This window comes from Lepidochelys kempii, chromosome 4 (assembly GCF_965140285.1).
Source record: "Lepidochelys kempii isolate rLepKem1 chromosome 4, rLepKem1.hap1, whole genome shotgun sequence".
Classification (NCBI taxonomy): Eukaryota; Metazoa; Chordata; order Testudines; family Cheloniidae; genus Lepidochelys; species Lepidochelys kempii.
In genome coordinates this window covers 52,429,881-52,447,504 of record NC_136383.1, presented here as the reverse complement: position 1 = coordinate 52,447,504, position 17,624 = coordinate 52,429,881, and the positions used below count along the sequence as shown (strand labels likewise).

Here is a 17,624-nt window from a genome sequence, read left to right as displayed (position 1 = left end):
TTCTGGACTTAAAAATCTATGTACTAATATTTATAGTGGGTGTATGTTCTTCTAGCACAGCTGTCCTGTCCCCCCCCGCACCCCTCCTCCAGAATGGGGCATGGCTTGGGGGAGGCAGACGGGGTAAAGGGGCTGAGGTTGTGGCTGGGGGCAGGAGTGAAGTTGCAACTGGGATGCAGTGTGGGGGCTGGCAGCCAGCTGTGGCTCAGCTCCTCCCCCAGTTTCAGCCCTGGGTGGTAGCAGAGCTGCAGCAGGGCCTCCAGCTGGGTGCTGAGCCATGCTGGGGATGGGGCTAGGTGCGAGGGCGGGAGCTGTGGCTGGGGTGTGGCCGGGGGAGAGGGACTGACCTAGACCTGCTGTGCCCCCCTAGGGAGGTATGCCCCACACTTTGGGGACTTCTGATCTGATCATCATTATCTGTAAAATGATAGATCATCAACATACCGGAGTCTAAAAAAGCAGACTCCCCTCCTGGTGCCTTACTTCTTGACAAAACACTCTTTAAATAGTATGTACTTTTTCAAAACCATTCATTTTAAAAAATACACCAGGTTTTTCTGCTCTCCAATGGATGGCTATAAAGGTAGGTTTTGCTATGCTGAAAAATAAGGCCTGATCCTGCAATCAGCTCTGCTTGAGTGGACCCTAAACATCCAGCAAAGCTCTATCTCCCGTGGGACTTTGTGATGGCGCAGGAGTCTGCCTGTGCACATCTGATTATACACACCTAAGTGAGGCCCCAATCCTGCAGTGATTTATGCACCTGTAGTTCCATTATCCCAATAACACTTGAAAACATCTGGGTCCTACTAATGTGAAAATATAGTATAGACAAATTGCTGTCAAATGTGTAAAAAGAATTTTAAACAGATTAGCCTCCTTCCCCTAGCTTCTTTCAGTTGTCTTGTCTGTTACAGTAAGAGACAATTATATAGTTAAAATGGACTGAACATTGTTGCCCTCTTTGGCCTAAATGGCTAGCCAATATTTGGGGTCTTGCAAGGTTATTTCTGGCAGGAGAAATTAATTATTTGTATTATTGTAGTGCTCAGAAGACCTAGCCGTGGACTAGGACCTGTACAAACAGAAAAGATGATCCCTGTCTCTCTTCTCTTCCCTTCCCACCCATGAGTATAAGATCAGACAATGGATATTGACACTTCAGTGGAAAAGTACAAGGAGACAATACTGCTCTGCATGGCAAACGGTGTTCTCGGCACACCAGCAGCCTACAAATCAGGTATTGTCTTTCTTTGGTGTAATAGTGTTTGTTTACCAAGAATACACATAAGGTCCTGTTTCCCCAAACACAGTAGAAACAAACAGGAGGCAGTTTCCTTACTCACAAATTCCAAGCCTGCCTTTCCAGAGGGTTCTGTGCCACCAGCATCTGTATCTCCCTCTCATGGCCATGTGCTCGACTGCTTCTTTGTCTGACTGAGGGCTCTCTCTCACACTCCTGTGCAACCAATCAATCCCCTCACCCCAGTATTTGCAATCCCCTCACCCCAGTATTTGCAACTAGCTTCTCATTGGCCTTGCCATGCAACCCATTGACTTGGGGGGTGGCTTCCTCTTGCCATCAGCTACCAGCACATGAATGGCATTGAATTAGTCTTTCCATTTAGCCTAACACACATGGTGATGGTGTACATGATGACAGCCATTATCACTTTCCAGCATAATAGCATATTAATCTTTGCTGAGCATTGGATAATGTTATGACAGGCCTGCGAGATGCTGAGGGGCAAAGTATTCATGCGAGATGTGGGGCAGCAGGTATGTCAGCAGGCCTGTTTTCTTTGTAAAATCCCTTCTCCATTAGCAAGGTGTTGACACCCCTATCCCCTCCCCAAATACTTTTCTAGTCCAGTGTAGTTAATGGAGTTGTTTTTCCTAAAATGCCCCATTTTTACCTCTGGGGAGGTGTGACTAATACTTCCCCCCTGGGCCAGGAGGGTGCATCTACTTGGTTGGCTGTGCCCCGGCCTCTCCCCAGGAGGGGGAGCTGGGGGCTAGGTCAGGGCTTGACCCTTTCCTAGAGGTGTGGAGGGAGGAGCCCTGGCGTCCAGCCCCTCGGCGGAGTGCCCCGGGGGCTGCTGGGCTGGGCGGGCTCGGGGAGCTCTGCCCGAGCTGCCTGGCTGTGGCCCCAGGGGAGGCTGCAGCGGACGCCCGGCTCCTCTGGACGCCAGGAGGGGAGTGGCAAGCGACAGCTTCTCCCTCCCACACGCCCGGCTCGCTCTCTCCTCCTCCAGCCGCGGCAGGTCACCTCGCTGTGAGCGCGGCTTGCCGGGGCTGCTTTGCGCAGTGACAGGCAGGGGCGGCGGCGGCAGCAGCAGCTCGCGGCTCCTCCAGGGGCGCGAACTCCGGGGCCGCTGCCGACGGGCTGCGCGGACATTGGGAGCAGACGCGCCCGGAGGAAGGCGGGCGCTGCAACTTCTCGCCGCGGCTGCGGGCAAAGGGTGGCCGGGTCTCGCTGCCCAGCAGCGCCACAGCTCCTGGCTTCCTCTCGCGGTCTGGGCCGGAGGCTCCGGACTATAAATAGCAGGTTACCCAGCTGCTGAGTGACAGGCGGCTCGAGTCTCTCTGCGCGGCCGGCTCCCTGCTCCGAGCCAGGTAATGACCGCGCAGACTGGCCGGGGCTCGGGGTCTCTGGCTGCGTAGGGAGGGAAGCAGGGGCTGTAGGGGGGCACTTCAGGTGAAGCCTCCGTCTCCCGCCCCAATCAAGTTTCTCAATGTTCCGGTCCTAACCGAAAAGCAGAGCCTGGAAGGTGCCCCAGCCAGGAGCTTTGCAAAGCCTTCCTTCCGGGCTGGGCATCTCACCTTCCCCCGCCCACCAAAGCCCCAGAGCCGCCGCTGGCTCGGCTCTGGGGAGTTTCTTAGTTAGGGGCTTGCAACTGCTTGGGTCAGAGAGAGCAAGCACGGGGCTCTGGGCAGCTGCTGCGCTCCCCTTTCCCCCCGCGTAGGTGGAGGTTGCTGCTCCCTTCTGCCCACTCGTGCCTGCTCTTGCCCACTCACGAGGTGCGGTTAATGCTGGGGGATCTGCCCCCCTCTTCTTTATTGTCACCCTTTCTTTCTCTCCCCGTTGGGGCTAGAGCCAGGGGGTGGATGGGTGGCGATAGGTGGGTGCTTCTCCTTTCTGCCCCCGGCTGCTGAGGAGACTTGCGGCTGGGTACCAAACAAGGCGGTTGCCGGGGAAAGGGAGACCGATTTAGTGCTGAGGATGAGCCTAGTTTGCAGGATGCTGCTGCTACGTATAACTTATTAGCAAAAGCCGCTGGGGGTTCCTCTCACTTTTAATGCGGGGTTTGAACGTTCTAATCTCTGTTGTGGTACCGGATGCATTTCATCAGCTAATTTCAGGTTACACATTTTTCTTACCATCTCTTCAGCAGTTGCAAAACGTGCTCCTTTAAATTGTGGCAGTTATTAAAAAAATGCCATGATTAGTGGATTTAAATGAGTGATTTAAAATATTTTGTTCCTGACATTTGAAAGTCTGATACCTAACTGGTTATGTTGGGAATAGAGTCCTCCTCCTAGTGGTTTGATTTTTTTTAGACGGGTAACAGAGGATCCCATCTCCATGTTACAAACAGTTAGGTGTTAATCAGCATATGTTCGGGTGCAGTAGACATCAAAAGCTGAAACACTATATATAAATAAGTTAAAGACAGCTGTGACCTATAATAGTGAGACTTAGTCCTTATACCGCTTCTCCTCCCACAAACTGAGGCACAAATTATAAAATAATGTGAATGTAAGATACCTTTGTTATGTATGAACTTCTCAGCTTACTGATTTATATTAAATATTAATTTAAGTATAGTGACTTTAAAGTTAAAGAAATTGAAAACATTTTCATGAAAGTTTATTAAATCATGTTTTCATCTAACATGTATTTATCCTTCCATCTTTCTTGTCTGGAAAATATTTATGCTGGCAAATCAGGTTGGTACAAACCATATTAAAATCTAGGCTAATATTTATAGTGCACACCACATCTGTGTTTCAGAGGTCTTTGTTTCAAAAATTGATGTGATACGTACTTAAGTCTAAATGACAAATATTGGCAATATCACTTTAATATCAAAACACTAATCCATTTTATCGATTAATTACTAGCCAATTTTTTTTTAAAATGAAGTGTTGGCTGAAATACAGAAGCATAAAAAAATCTTAAATTGTTGTTAGTGTTTGTTTGGAAGGGCAGTTCATGTCTCCTACTGATTTGTCTTAAATCTGACAGGTTCTACTTGAGACTTTGCATTCTATCCTCTAATTCAGGAAATTGTATGGGATTTTATGCACACAATTCCTTATAGTATTGTTTGGAGTTACCTATGCAGGACCAAATCCTGCTTGCCTTATTCACACAAACAGTCCCACTGAAATTAAGGAACTAGTCCTGAGAGTAAGGTGAGCAGGAATTGGCCCTGGTCAGCCAGGCAGTCCTATCAGTGTTAGAGGAGGTTGTACAGTGTTTAAGTCTGGTCAGAATTTAGCTCAGAAATATCTTCACATTGATAAGAGATTTTAATGTATTTTGTTCTGACACAAAATCCAAGATGGCAATATTGAGAGAGCAAAGAACTGTGAACTCCACTCAGTGCACTTGGGAACTTCATTTCTCAGCTGACTGTTGAGCAGAGGTTATGAGAAACTATTTTGTCATATAAATTAGAGATGAACAACTTGTATAAGTCTTCTCTTGTCCCTCTCCTGCTAGTATATTCTCAAATGGTTTGCCCAGTCCAGTTTTAAATTATTCCAGTGATGGGGGGGTTCCGTTACTTCACTTGAATTTTTATAACTACGGTAGCTAGAAATTGTATGAATTCACAAACAAGAAGTTAAATACCCATATACAATGCAACTAGTTGCACAGATTTTCTTTTTAAAAGTAGAATTACTTCTATTTGTCTTAGTTTTCATAAAAACTGTTTGTACAAAAATTGCTTTATAAGCCAAATTTAGTTAGACATATGCCTTTATATGTAAAGAGAAGAGTCCAGAAGGTCCTCTCACTTACGCTGGTGTAACTCCATTGTTAAATTGAGTTAATCCTGATTTACACAGGTGAAAGTGAAAAGACAGTCAAGCCTAAAATTTTAAATAGGCCTCATGAATCAGTCTGCAGTACTAAACCTTTTCCCCCTTACCCTCTAGTGACTATTGCCCATAGACGTTTCTAAGTTTCACATATTTTTACCACTGGAAAGGATTTTTTTAATGAGAACTCACAGACAGCATTAACTATAGCTGTGTAACTGGCATGTTATAATATTAAATGCATGATATAATTTGAGGTTCATTTCTGTGACTGGCTGAATCAGTATTGCATGATCATATGCTGTTGTGCAGTAACACTTCTTAAAAAACATCATTTTGTATCCTTGGTGGATAATTTTTACCCTTTAAACATCATACTTTTAAGGCATTTCCCATATTATTAGACCTATATAATGCATGCACAGAGGTGGATGTGCTCACTGAGAATCCTATAGAATCTAGAAAGCATCCTGCAGATATTTAAAGGTGAAGAAATCAAAATAGTAAAATGATCTCATGTCTTGTCTGAATGGGGAGCAGAACTAATTTAACAGGTTTTTCTCTTGAAAAAGAAAGTGTTCCTATATGTTTGTACGTACTGTCATAATTTCACCAGTCTTCTTATCCCATTGCTCCTGTGTGTATCTGCCATTGCAGTAAATCTGTCACTTACAGTGAAGATGCTAATTTGACAAGTATAGTGGAATTTGTTAATAACAGTTGCTTAACTTCAGTTTTTCTGGTCATGGTAAGAGGTGGTCATATGATACAGTATGATTAATAGGGAGAAACTCTTGTAGGAAATGAGATTTTACTGTATACCGATTATGTTACATATAAATAAGCTTTCACTGTATACAGCTTATGCTAGGGTTTCATGTAACTTTTCTGTGGTTATAAACAGCAGTTCTAGCTGTATAGTGGTACCTAAAGCATGTTCTAAGCTTATAGGTAAGGTGTGTGTTTTCTTTATAAAAATGTCTTTGAAAAGCTCAATTCACATTAAGTCAGGGGAGGAGGATAAATATGTAGGGCCTAATTTTTGGCTTGCACCATGTATAGTTATTTACACTCAGTTTGCACAGAAGTAAAACACTAACAAATCAGAATTTTAGTGTTGTGCAATGTGGACATAAAGGCACTTTCACTCTGGTTTGGTAGTGTTTTTATTCTCACTTAGGACATGTGTAAATGGCTACCCAAAGTATCTCGAATTGGGGAATCAGGCCCAGAGTGAAATTTTCACCACTATAATGGTGTAAATATGGAGTAATTCTCCACTAATTTTAATGGAGTCAGACCAGTATACACTATTGGAAAAGGGAACAGCATCTGGCCTCAAAAATTGAACTGTGACACTTGATGTTTATGATAATTGCAATCCAATACAGTTAGTGATCCTTTTTAGGTATCAGTTCAAGGGAACGTCTTAGATTGTCAAATAGAAATTATAAACAGTGGGGATTGTGTGGAAAGAATACCTTTTTGTCTATAATCCAAGTAACTTGATTGCCTTGTAAAGATAAACTGATTTTATTATTATTATTATTTCAGATATACTATTTATGGAACTTCTTTGTCACGAACTGTCATGACAGACAACTAGTGAGGCTGCTGTAGGATTGTCACATGACACAGCCTAGTTGTGCAAATTGGCAGCGATAATGATAAGAACATTCCCTGTGTGGGAAAAGTTGTCATTCACACTGATCATTGAGCAAGCTTTCTTTAAGACGTGTACAACAGCTTGTATTTCAGCTTCAGAGGGGTTAGGGGTTATCATTCAAAGATGATAGGCTCCAGTGATTGAACACTAAAACAAAGGAATATGGTACAAATGTAGAGGTAGCAAATTGGGATAAAACAATGAAATCTTTAAATTTGAAATAAGCTCTAAAAAGAGAAATTAGGAAGATCAAAGCTATGCTTCTTAATCACTAATAATAGCTTTTGGTGGTTATTTTATAGCGTTTTAACATGGAGAGCTGCTAAACTTGTAACGTTCCAATTGGTATATCTATTAAAATCTTCATAATAAATAATGTGTACTGAATATTTAATAAATAGAATAAAAAAATCCAGGTTGGATTTTTACTTGTGCACATGCAATTCAGGTCTTACAAACATGAAAGTTGCAGAAGTGCCCTCTGGTCTTAAATTTCTGAGACTGGAATGATTTTGTTCAGGTGAATATAGTCTTGTTTTCCCCTCTTTTTCAAACAATATAGAAACATGCTGACTGCTATTTGTATGAAAACATTTTGCTTTAAAAAAGATAGAATTTTCATGTTCTAAATCTGTCAGATACTTGGAACATAAATACATTCTACACTAGATGGCAGTATACAACACTAAGAAGCCGTAGGTCATTTTAACTGTAACAAATCCATTAGAAACTATAGGTAACATTTTCGAAAGCAACTAACTGACCTAGGAGCCTAAGATTTTCAGAAGTGACTTAGTCTAAGTGCCTAAATCCTGTTCACTTTCAGTGAGACTTTCACCTCATTTTCAATGAGGCTCAAAAGTCTGAAAGTCTCTTAGATTTCTGATTGTTCGCAGTGTAGTTGTAGCTGTTTTGGTGCCTGGATATTAGAGAAACAAGAAGAAAAACTCTGGGTAAGCTCAAAAGCACGTCTCTTTCAACAAGTTGGTCAAATAAAAGATTTTGCCAACCCACCTTATCTCTTAGGTGTCTAAGTCACTTAGGTGCTTTTGAAAATGTAATTATGTTTGTTTGTTTTAAAACTGTAGACTTGAATTTTTATCAGTCAATAAAATTAAAACCAATAATCAGATGAGACCTGACTAATATGTTTAGTAGATGTATTGGGCCGGATTCTAATTTATACTGGAAGGCCTGGTTTATACACAAACTCTTTTTGTACTGATTTAACTATTTCTATTAGGGTTGTGATTGTTCTACTGAAGTGTTGGTAATGCAGTTATACTGGTAGAAAGGTGGCAGATACCAGTGTAGTTTATACCCATAATGGAAGGAAAATAAGCTGTACTGCTAAGGCACCTTTGTACATGTACTTCTAACGTCAGTACCGGGCAAATTAGTTGAAACAATAGTAAAGAATAAAATTGTCAGACACATAAAAGAACATAAATTCTTGTGCAACAGTCCATATGGTTTCTGTAAAGGGAAATCATGTCTTACTAATCTATTAGAGTTCTTTGAAGGGGTCAACAAACATGTAGACTAGGGGGAGCCAGTGGACACAGTGTATTTAGATTTCCAGAAAGCCTTTGACAAGGTCCTTCACCAAAGGCTCATATGTAAATTAAGTTGTCATGGGATAAGAGGGAAGATCCTTTCATGGATTGATAACTGGTTAAAAGACAGGGAACAAAGGGTAGGAATAAATGATACATTTTCAGAATGGAGAGGGTAACTAGTGGTGGTCCCCAAGGGTCAGTCCTAGGATCAATCCTATTCAACTTGTTCATAAATGATCTGGAGAAAGGGGTAAACAGTGCGGTGGCCAAGTTTGCAGACAATACTAAACTGCTCAAGATAGTTAAGACCAAAGGAGACTGTGAAGAACTTCAAAAAGATCTCACAAAACTAAGAGATTGGGCAGCAAAATGGCAAATGAAATTTAATGTGGATAAATGTAAAGTAATGCACACTGGAAAATATAACCCCAACTATACATACAATATAGTATATAGTGGGGGCTAGTTTAGCTACAACAAATCAGGAAAGAGATCTTAGAGTCATTGTGGATAGTTCTCTGAAGACATCCACGCAGCGTGCAGCGGCAGTCAAAAAAGTGAACAGGATGTCAGGAATCATTAAAAAAGGGAGAGAGACTAAGATGGAGAATATCTTATTACTCTTGTATAAATCCATGGTACGCCCACATCTTGAATACTGCGTACAGATGTGGTCTCCTCATCTCAAAAAAGAGATACTGGCATTAGAAAAGGTTCAGAGAAGGACAAATAAAATAATTAGGGGTTTGGAATGGGTCCCATATGAGGAGAGATTAAAGAGGCGAGGACTTTTCAGCTTGGAAAAGAGGAGACTAAGGGGGGATATGATAGAGGTATATAAAATCTTGAGTGGTGTGGAGAAAGTGAATAAGGAAAAGTTATTTACTTGTTCTCATAATATAAGAACTAGGGGCCACCAAATGAAATTAATGGACAGCAGGTTTAAAACAAATAAAAGAACGTTCTTCACACAGTGCACAGTGCACTGTGGAACTCCTTGCCTGAGGAGGTTGTGAAGGCTAGGACTATAACAGGGTTTAAAAGAGAACTAGATAAATTCATGGAGGTTAAGTGCATTAATGGCTGTTAGCCAGGATGGGTAAGGAATGGCTCCTAGCCTCTATTTGTCAGAGGGTGGAGATGGATGGCAGGAGAGAGATCACTTGATCATTACCTGTTAGGTTCACTCCCTCTGGGGCACCTGGCATTGGCCACTGTTGGCAGACAGGATACTGGGCTGGATGGACCTTTGGTCTGACCCAGTATGGCCGTTCTTATACTTAACGTGGTATAACTTTTGTTTGTTGACAAGCCCCCTTCACACTGATCTGGAAGTGTAAAGAGTTTTAAAGTGGGTATAAAGGGGGCTTAGTGTAAATGAAAATCAAGCTCATTGTTTGTGAGATGGTAATACATTCTTATTAATATGGCTTGAAGTGCTTGCAATGTCTGATTAGATGGATAATCTGAAAGGAAGATGAAATAAGCACAATGCTGTGTACAGGTTTGGACACCATAGGTAGGGAAGAGAAGGTCAACTAGGGTGAAGAAATGTTTGGAGAGAATTGTGCATGAGAAATATTTGGGCGAATTCTGTATGTACAGCCTTGAAGACTGAGGCTACTGGAGGGAGGGGGGTACGATTATGTACTTTAGAAGCACACAAATGGGTGCTATGAAGGTGATAATTTTTTTTCATTAGTAATATATCTGGATTTAAATTTAAACAACCATTTAAAAAACAAATAAGTAGCAAGATAACTACAGAACGTGAGGGAATCAAATTGACTAGAAATCCACAAGTCAATGTGTGTGTCAAGTGGGCAATGGCCTAGAAATCTTAGTCCTGTCTAACAACATAAAAGCAAGGAAGACTGAGTAGATGATCTTAACTGTAGGAGTTCTATGCACAATCTCTGAGCAGCATTATATTATGTATATTTGCAAGTAAACTTGTATGTAATAGCAGCTTGATCGAACCCTGTGGTTCTGTGGATTTTAGTTCTCTGACTTAGATTTTCTTTTAGAATCTATAAGAAGCAAAACTGTTCACACGTTGGGATTAAGTCTTCACTGTCTGTCCAAATATATACATATGTGGTGCTTTTCACTTAACATTGGACAATTGGGCAGGGGGGGACGGGAAATGGACATGTTTCGGAGCACATGAAATGCTAAATCTGTTAACTGAAAAAATTCTCTTTAAAATAGAAAGCAACTGGATTTTTTCAACCACAGTATTAAAAAAAAAAATGCACCACCATCGGAAGAAAACAGATACATGTAGAAATGTTTAGTGATCAAAATGCCATGGTTCCCTGACTTTACTGCTAGTACTCTAATACATTTTACAGCTTCAAACTTTGGTAATCCTTGATAACTTTTATATCCAGATTCTCAAGATGATGCAAAGGATGCATTTGCAGAAAATAAATTTTTATAGGGACAAATATTTCTCTTGCAAATAAATACTTGTGCATATGTAATGGTTTTTTGAAGGCACAAGAGGTGAGTAGACACTCTTGCAGGTGAACCATTGATGCAGTCTTTTGAAAATTCAGCCTTAATGTTTATAATCTATTATCTTCAGCAAATAAATCTTTGTTAATTCTCCATGCCAACATAGGAGACTAGATGCTGCTTGGTTGTTGTTTGGATTTAAACTTTAAATAGAGCTAACAAATCACCATTCTGCACCATTTATGTAGCGTGTGCAGCTTCTTTCAGTACTCTTGCTTGAGTGGCAGCCTTTGGTTTTCTTGGGCAAAAGAACTGGCACAACTGTATACTGATCTTTGCAGCACGCATTGGGTCTATTTCTACTCTTATTGAAGTTAATGGGAGATTGCCAATGGCTTGAATGAGAAGAGGATCATGCCTAAAGGGAATTTGGCGCTAAGGGAGGAATGGCCCCTTGCGACCAAAATGCTAATTTTTTTTTGTATTTACAAAAAAAAAAAAATTGTTTCTATACTAGCCTAGGAAGATACATTCATTATAAATATTTAAAATACCTAAACCAGCACTGGTTCAGTTTACTGAACGACTCACTAATGAATAAGGTGTGTCAGAGCTATCCGTGAATATTTATTAAGTTTTATATAAACAAAAGAATACAGAACTGGCCTATTTTGAAAACAGCAAAATTATGCTTACTCATTTTAAACTTGATTAAATTACCTCCAACTTAATCAGTTTTGACACATTATAATAGATTGACAGAGTTGGGCATCTCGCCTGAAGCTACGATCTATTTTGTTCTCCTCTGTCTCATTCAGTTAATCCAAACAAGATAGTGCAGGTAAAAATAAAATGGAAATTCACCACAGGTTTGTGGTTCACCTTTTTTATAAATGTATAGACAGTTAATAACTTGCTGCTCCTGAACTACTCTAATTCATGTATGTGTAGGCTTTTTTTGACTGTTCGAAATAATAATGAACATCCAGCACAGGCCTGGGGGAAATCCTTTACTCTTTTTGTCAGAAGCTGTTTTGGTTCCATAAGATCAGTTGATAGGCTTCAGGATTCTATTTCTGTGATCTAAAAGAGCAGTATCTCCCACTATTGTTCAAAGCAGAAGTGTTTTTCTAATGTGGAATTTAAACTGATTTAAAACAAATGCATTATCTGCTATGGTTAAAGGCAACAACAAGGGACAACACTAGTAGTCATGACCCTAGTTTCCAATTTACATTTTTAGAACACTTTTTAATCCAGATGAATTGCCAGTTCTGTTATACTAAATAATTCAACAGAGCCTTTGTTGTGCCATCAGCAATGCTGCTTATATATCTCCTCTCCTAATATGCCTGGGCCCAGTTTCTGACCCTGTTTATAGTGGAGTAAGTTTGTTGAAACCAGTGGAGACACTCTGGATTTACACTGGTTTAAATTAAGGTCCGAATCTGGTCATTTATCTATTGCTAAAAATAACTTAATTTTTATTTAAACTATTTTAATTAAACAGAGGTCGTATTCTGTCGCTTCTAAAAAGTGCATAGAGGAGGCAGCATGGTCCAGTGAATAGATAGGATAGCACTTAGAGGTGGGTTCTGTTCTCAGTGCTGTTGCTGGCTCATTGCAAGACCCTGAGTGCATCACTCAACTTCTCTGTCTACGTTTCCCCATCTGTAAAAGGGAGAGGAGATAATGATACTTAGCCATCTTTGAAGTCTATGGGCCAGATTCAGATCTCAATGAAAGCTACTGTTTTAATGGTACGTAAGAGAGGACCCAAATGGCAGAGAACCTGGAGCCACTGCTTCTTCACTAGACAGGAATGGGAAGCAGGGAACACTAGGCCTAGCTGTGGAGGAGGGGCTGGGAAGCAGAGAGCCTCCTGTTCGCCTAGAATTGAGCTGAGAGAAGGTGCCAATGTCAATACATGCCAATGTAAATTAAAAGAGTGAACGAGAGAGCAAGCATGTGCACACACAGGTGCAGTTTTCTGCTCTTAGAAGTAGCTCAAACCCTATTTAGAACTTAAATTTGCACCTTTCACAGGTTTTGATTTGTAATAGTGCAGAAATTGACAAGATTGCATAAGCTGAGCTCAAATCTTCTCATGCTTGGCTGCTTCTACTGGTCTTAGCTCAATACTATTCTGCCTACGCTTCCTATATCCGCTTGATCCCGACAGAAACTCCCATCTCTTGTATTTGGGAAGGATAATGAGCTGGTTGCCTTATTGAGTTAGCAGATCCCACTAATGTGGGACAACCCCCATTATCAAGATGGGGGCATGTAAGGCAAATGCTGCTAGCTTGTTACAGCATGGCTCTGAGTCAGGGGACAAATGTGGTGTCACAGGTATCTTTCATCTGGACTAGTAGGAGTCTGGTAAATTTTTCAAAGCTTGATGCACTGTACGTACTGGCCTTGATGCTGGCCCCCGCTTTTTACTGTTGTACGGTGATCTGGCAGTACAAAAGCAGGACAAACGCTATCTTTACTGTCTACTTGGAAGTTATCTCAATGTAGGAATGCATATCTAGGGGAAGAGGTCATGGCAGGAGTGTCCTATGCCTAGGTTAGTCTTGGCTGTCTGAACAGGCCTTGGGATCATAGGCAACTGAGCATAAGTTAGAGTGTCTTAAGGGGTACTCTAGCTTACACTGGGGTTTGGCCTGGCCAGGGCCGTCCTTACCCATACGCAAAATATGCAGCTGCCTAGGGCACTAGGAAATTTGGGGCACCATGTTTCCTGGTGCCCTGCGCAGCTGCATGCTGCTCCAGCCCCGCCTCTTCCCACCCCTGCTCTGCCCCAGCTCCGCCTAGGATGACCAGACAGCAAGTGTGAAAAATCGGGACAGGGGGTGGGGGGTAATAGGCACCTATATAAGACACAGCCCCAAATATCGAGGATGTCCCTATAAAATTGGGACATCTGGTCACCCTAGCTCCACCCCTTCCCCAAAGCCCCCGCACTTGCTCCACCCTAGCCCTGCCTCTTCCTGCCCCTGCTGCATCCCACCCCCAGTCCCCTGAGGACTCCGGCAGGGCCAGGCCAGTGCTCACTGGCAGCGGGAAGTGCAGGAGTCTGGCCCCAGCCGCACTGCCGGTGAGTGCTGGGGGGTGGTTCCCCCAGCCCCCTCGCAGAGGCCAGGGGTCAGCCTCCTCTCCCCCATGAAGGCCTGGCGCCCCCCTTCCCCCTGTGGGGGAGCTGAGTAGGGCCCCAGAATAGCTAGGGACGGCCCTCCCTTCCTAAGCATCAGTGAGTTCAGTGTCAGCCCAGAATCAGGATCACTCAGTGATCATTCTCCCGGCTCCACCTGTACCCACTTGAGTATCCTGATCACTATAGAGCTCAGAGAGAGAGACTTCCGTTGGTGTTGGGTGGGGTAATGCTGCAGAACCATCTGTGCTCCTAACATTCGGAATAAGTAAAAGAGATTAAGGCAGTTATTACAGGATAAAAGGGATGGGGTGGGGGGAGAGAATTAATTAGGAAATTTAGCTCTACCTCTTATTCAGCTGAATGGAAGGGATGGGGAAGGAAAAGCACCTAGAATTCCAAAGCACGTTTTAAATATAGCTTCAGCGGATGAGTCCTAAACCTGGAATCCTGCAATTTTCAGCATAACCGAAGAAATTCAAACAAAAATCTTTTAAAATCCCTGTCTTTTGGAGCTGCTGCTACGTCATCTTCATCTGCGTTCAAGCAAAAAGTAGTAGAGAGCAGGTTTGGTTCGGTCCAGGCTGTGCCACTTTCTAGTGGCATAGATCAGGGCATAGCAGCCCATTCTGCAGAAAGTCTACCCAGACACCTGTGACAAGAGCAAGACAGACACACACACACATCTCCCACTTGCCCAACTGATGCAACCTCAACTGTGTTTGGCACCGGCCAAAGAGCACAGCCAGAATGAGTGCTTCCGCAGGCCAGTCAATCTGACTGCTCACTCACGTACTGGTGTCTGTCTAAAGATGCTGAACCTTAAAACTTTAAAACCTATTTTATCTTATTACTATGACCTAAATTAAAAAACGCTCCACATTTTACTTTAAAGACCTTTGGGGGAAATTGCTGATTCCTTCCCATTCTGCGGCACAATCTATGCACTAAATGCAACATATGCAAGAGCTGTAACACAAGAGGCCTACAGGCCTGTATACTGTAAGACTTGGCTTAAGCTAAAAGCATTTGCCAGGCTTAAGCTAGGCTGTGGCACTTGACCCAAATAATGGACTAGGCCAATCTCTAACTAGAAAAGAACCAAAGGGCCTCCGGAAAAGTCCCTAGCTGTCCATTATATGCACCCTCCACCCTGCAAAAGTCCTGAGTCAAAATGCTGCCATAGCAAACTGGAGATCTTGATAATAACAAGGTGTGTCAGCACTGTGCTAATTATGAAACTGTCTCTCCATTATTCCTTATAAGGCTTTATTCATAATGCTTGAGCAGTGGAGAAAAAACAGCTAATAAGGAAATGCATCATGTGGCTTGGATTTGGACCTATATAAGACTGGAGACCAGGGTGGCACCTGCGTGTGACCATCTCTGTCTCCCTCTCCCTGCATGCTTGTATTCAATAAAAGGTCTCAGACAGTTTGAACCAAACAGATGGTGTGACTTGTTTTCCACAACAGACCTCCTTGAAACATTCTTGCGTGTACTTGCTTTCCTAATATCACTAGTAAATAAAAATTCTGTTTTAATATAACATGGGATAACATTTTCAAATATTAATATCACTTTTATAAATTAACAGTAATTCAAAGGATGTAAATCCATTAGACACTTATAGCTCTTCACAAGCTACATTAAAATGTAAAAGTTTGAAACATTGAAACATAAATTTAAGGGGTTAACTGGTAAACATTAAACATTGAAGCACCTTTATACTTTTCCCATGCTGTCCCCTATTCATTGAATGAGTTCCTTTTAGATATCTTTAAAGCCACCTTATTTTCCTCCTACAACTCCTCTGCCATTATGCCTAAAAAACCCCAAACCTGACAATAATTAGACAACTGGCCTGCTGTGACCCCTGCTTTTTGTGTTAGTGCATAGTTGTTTCATTGTTCCTTTTTGCTTTTTAAATCTGGTTTGATGCATCCAGCCATCGTCTATGGTCATATACTTAGATTGTAAGCTTTTCGGGGGCAGGACTGTCTTTTATTTTGGGGGGCTGGGGTGGGGCACAGTGTATAGTGCCAGCCCAGTGGGGCTTTGATCTCTGAAGCACACAGGCAAACTGCCATATAAATAATCTGCCATCACTGTAGTAGTCATTTAACATTCTCCAACTCTACTGAGAATTGGATATATGTAATACTTAACAGGTTTTTTGTTTGATTAACCTTTAGAAACAGCACTATGTACAGTAATTCATTGACGTAAGCAAATATACTCTGCCATTTGTAGTAACTTCTGCAGGCTATGTGTATGGCCTCTAATTATCAGGAGCCATTCAGGATTTCAGAGATCAGTGAGCACTCAGTCTCAGCTCCTCAAAGGTATTTAGGCACCTAAATACATCTGAGGATTTGGGCCTCACTCTCTGAGGGGTTCTCAGAGGGGATGGGGTTCTCCAGTCCTCTGTATTGTGTCTGCCAGAGATGAGTGCACGCTGAAACTCTGTATCCAAACACTCCCAAAGTTTGGAAATGTTTGGATCCACATCTAAACTTTATAGGTGGTCCCATCACTTATGCTATTGTATCATTCTGCTTCAGAGGATTTATTTATTAGGATTCCCTAAAGTACAAGGGCTCAGTTTTCCTCTGTGTGAGCTCTACTGAGCACATGGTGAGAGGCATCAGGGAGCGGATTATAGTTGCCTAATTCTGTGCCAGTCTGTCCCTGGCACCAGCAGAAGATTAATGTAGTAGAGCACTGCCTCCATCCTGTCCCTTGCATATCCATATGCTAACGTAGGGGCACGTGGGATCCCTGGTGTGTGACCTGTCTCTCCTAGATTTGTCACTGTGGGTTCCCCTCTGCAAGGGGGATTCTTTGCTGGCTATCAGTGGCCAGCACCCAGCTGCATTGCATGGTCTAAGTAATAGTATAAAGGGACCAGATTGCACCTGTGAACTGGGCCCCAAGAGCCTGTACTGGAAAGGATTTGGATTTCGTCACACTTAAATATGTGTTCTTGTTAATATCCTGTTTTCTGTTTCATAAACAAACCAAGCCCTACTTCTAAATCATTGTTTAAAGAAATTTATAAAGATTTCTTCCCCAAGTGGATTCCCTTTGTCTAGGGTTGCCAACTCTGACTGAATCTATTCTGGGAGATATTTTCCCCCCAACATGATGTAATGTCGTTAATTGTGCTGTACCTATTAAAATCTTCCGGATTGCTTTCAGTAGTCACCTGAAGATCGATGCCGATTCTGGTAGACTCCCAGCCAACCTGGGAGGGTTGGCAACCCTACCCTACCTTTGTCTATTTTCTTCTGGTTGGCTTAAGACATAAATATCAAATTTGCTGGTGTCTCTTGCTTCCTTGGTTGCAGACTTTCAGCTGTTTGTTACCACCCCTTGCTGTTAGTTGGCTTGGCTGTGCAATAGCATGATGGAGACTGCTTTTTATGCTCTGTGGAGAGCTATAAACTGACATATCCCCAAATCAAGGATTGCTTTGAATTCTGCTCTTCCAGTCTTTATTTTTTTAAAGACACTAAATAAAGTAGAGAAAAGAGTACTTTTTAAGTCTTTTATTCAGAAATAGAATTTATATTTCATGCTAAATACAATACATTTGAGTTTAATTAGTTCAGTTAAAAATAAGGTTTCCAGGGGAAAAATGTTCTGTTCTTTGAAGTGGAGTAATTGAAAGCTGGTCCAGGAATATTTAGATACAGAATTTGGGAGAAATTCTGGTGGCTTTATGTAA

General features: G+C 42.1%; 1 protein-coding gene across 1 annotated transcript in view; it reads left to right on the top strand.

Annotated features, from left to right (window-relative positions):
- The first annotated feature begins 2,284 nt into the window (after positions 1 to 2,284).
- The window catches only part of INPP4B (inositol polyphosphate-4-phosphatase type II B), a 481,293-nt gene continuing 465,953 nt past the window's right edge, over positions 2,285 to 17,624 (top strand). The window contains exon 1 of the mRNA XM_073341212.1: positions 2,285 to 2,616. The gene's annotated coding sequence lies outside the window, so the exon portion shown is untranslated. The remainder of the gene's footprint in view (positions 2,617 to 17,624) is intronic.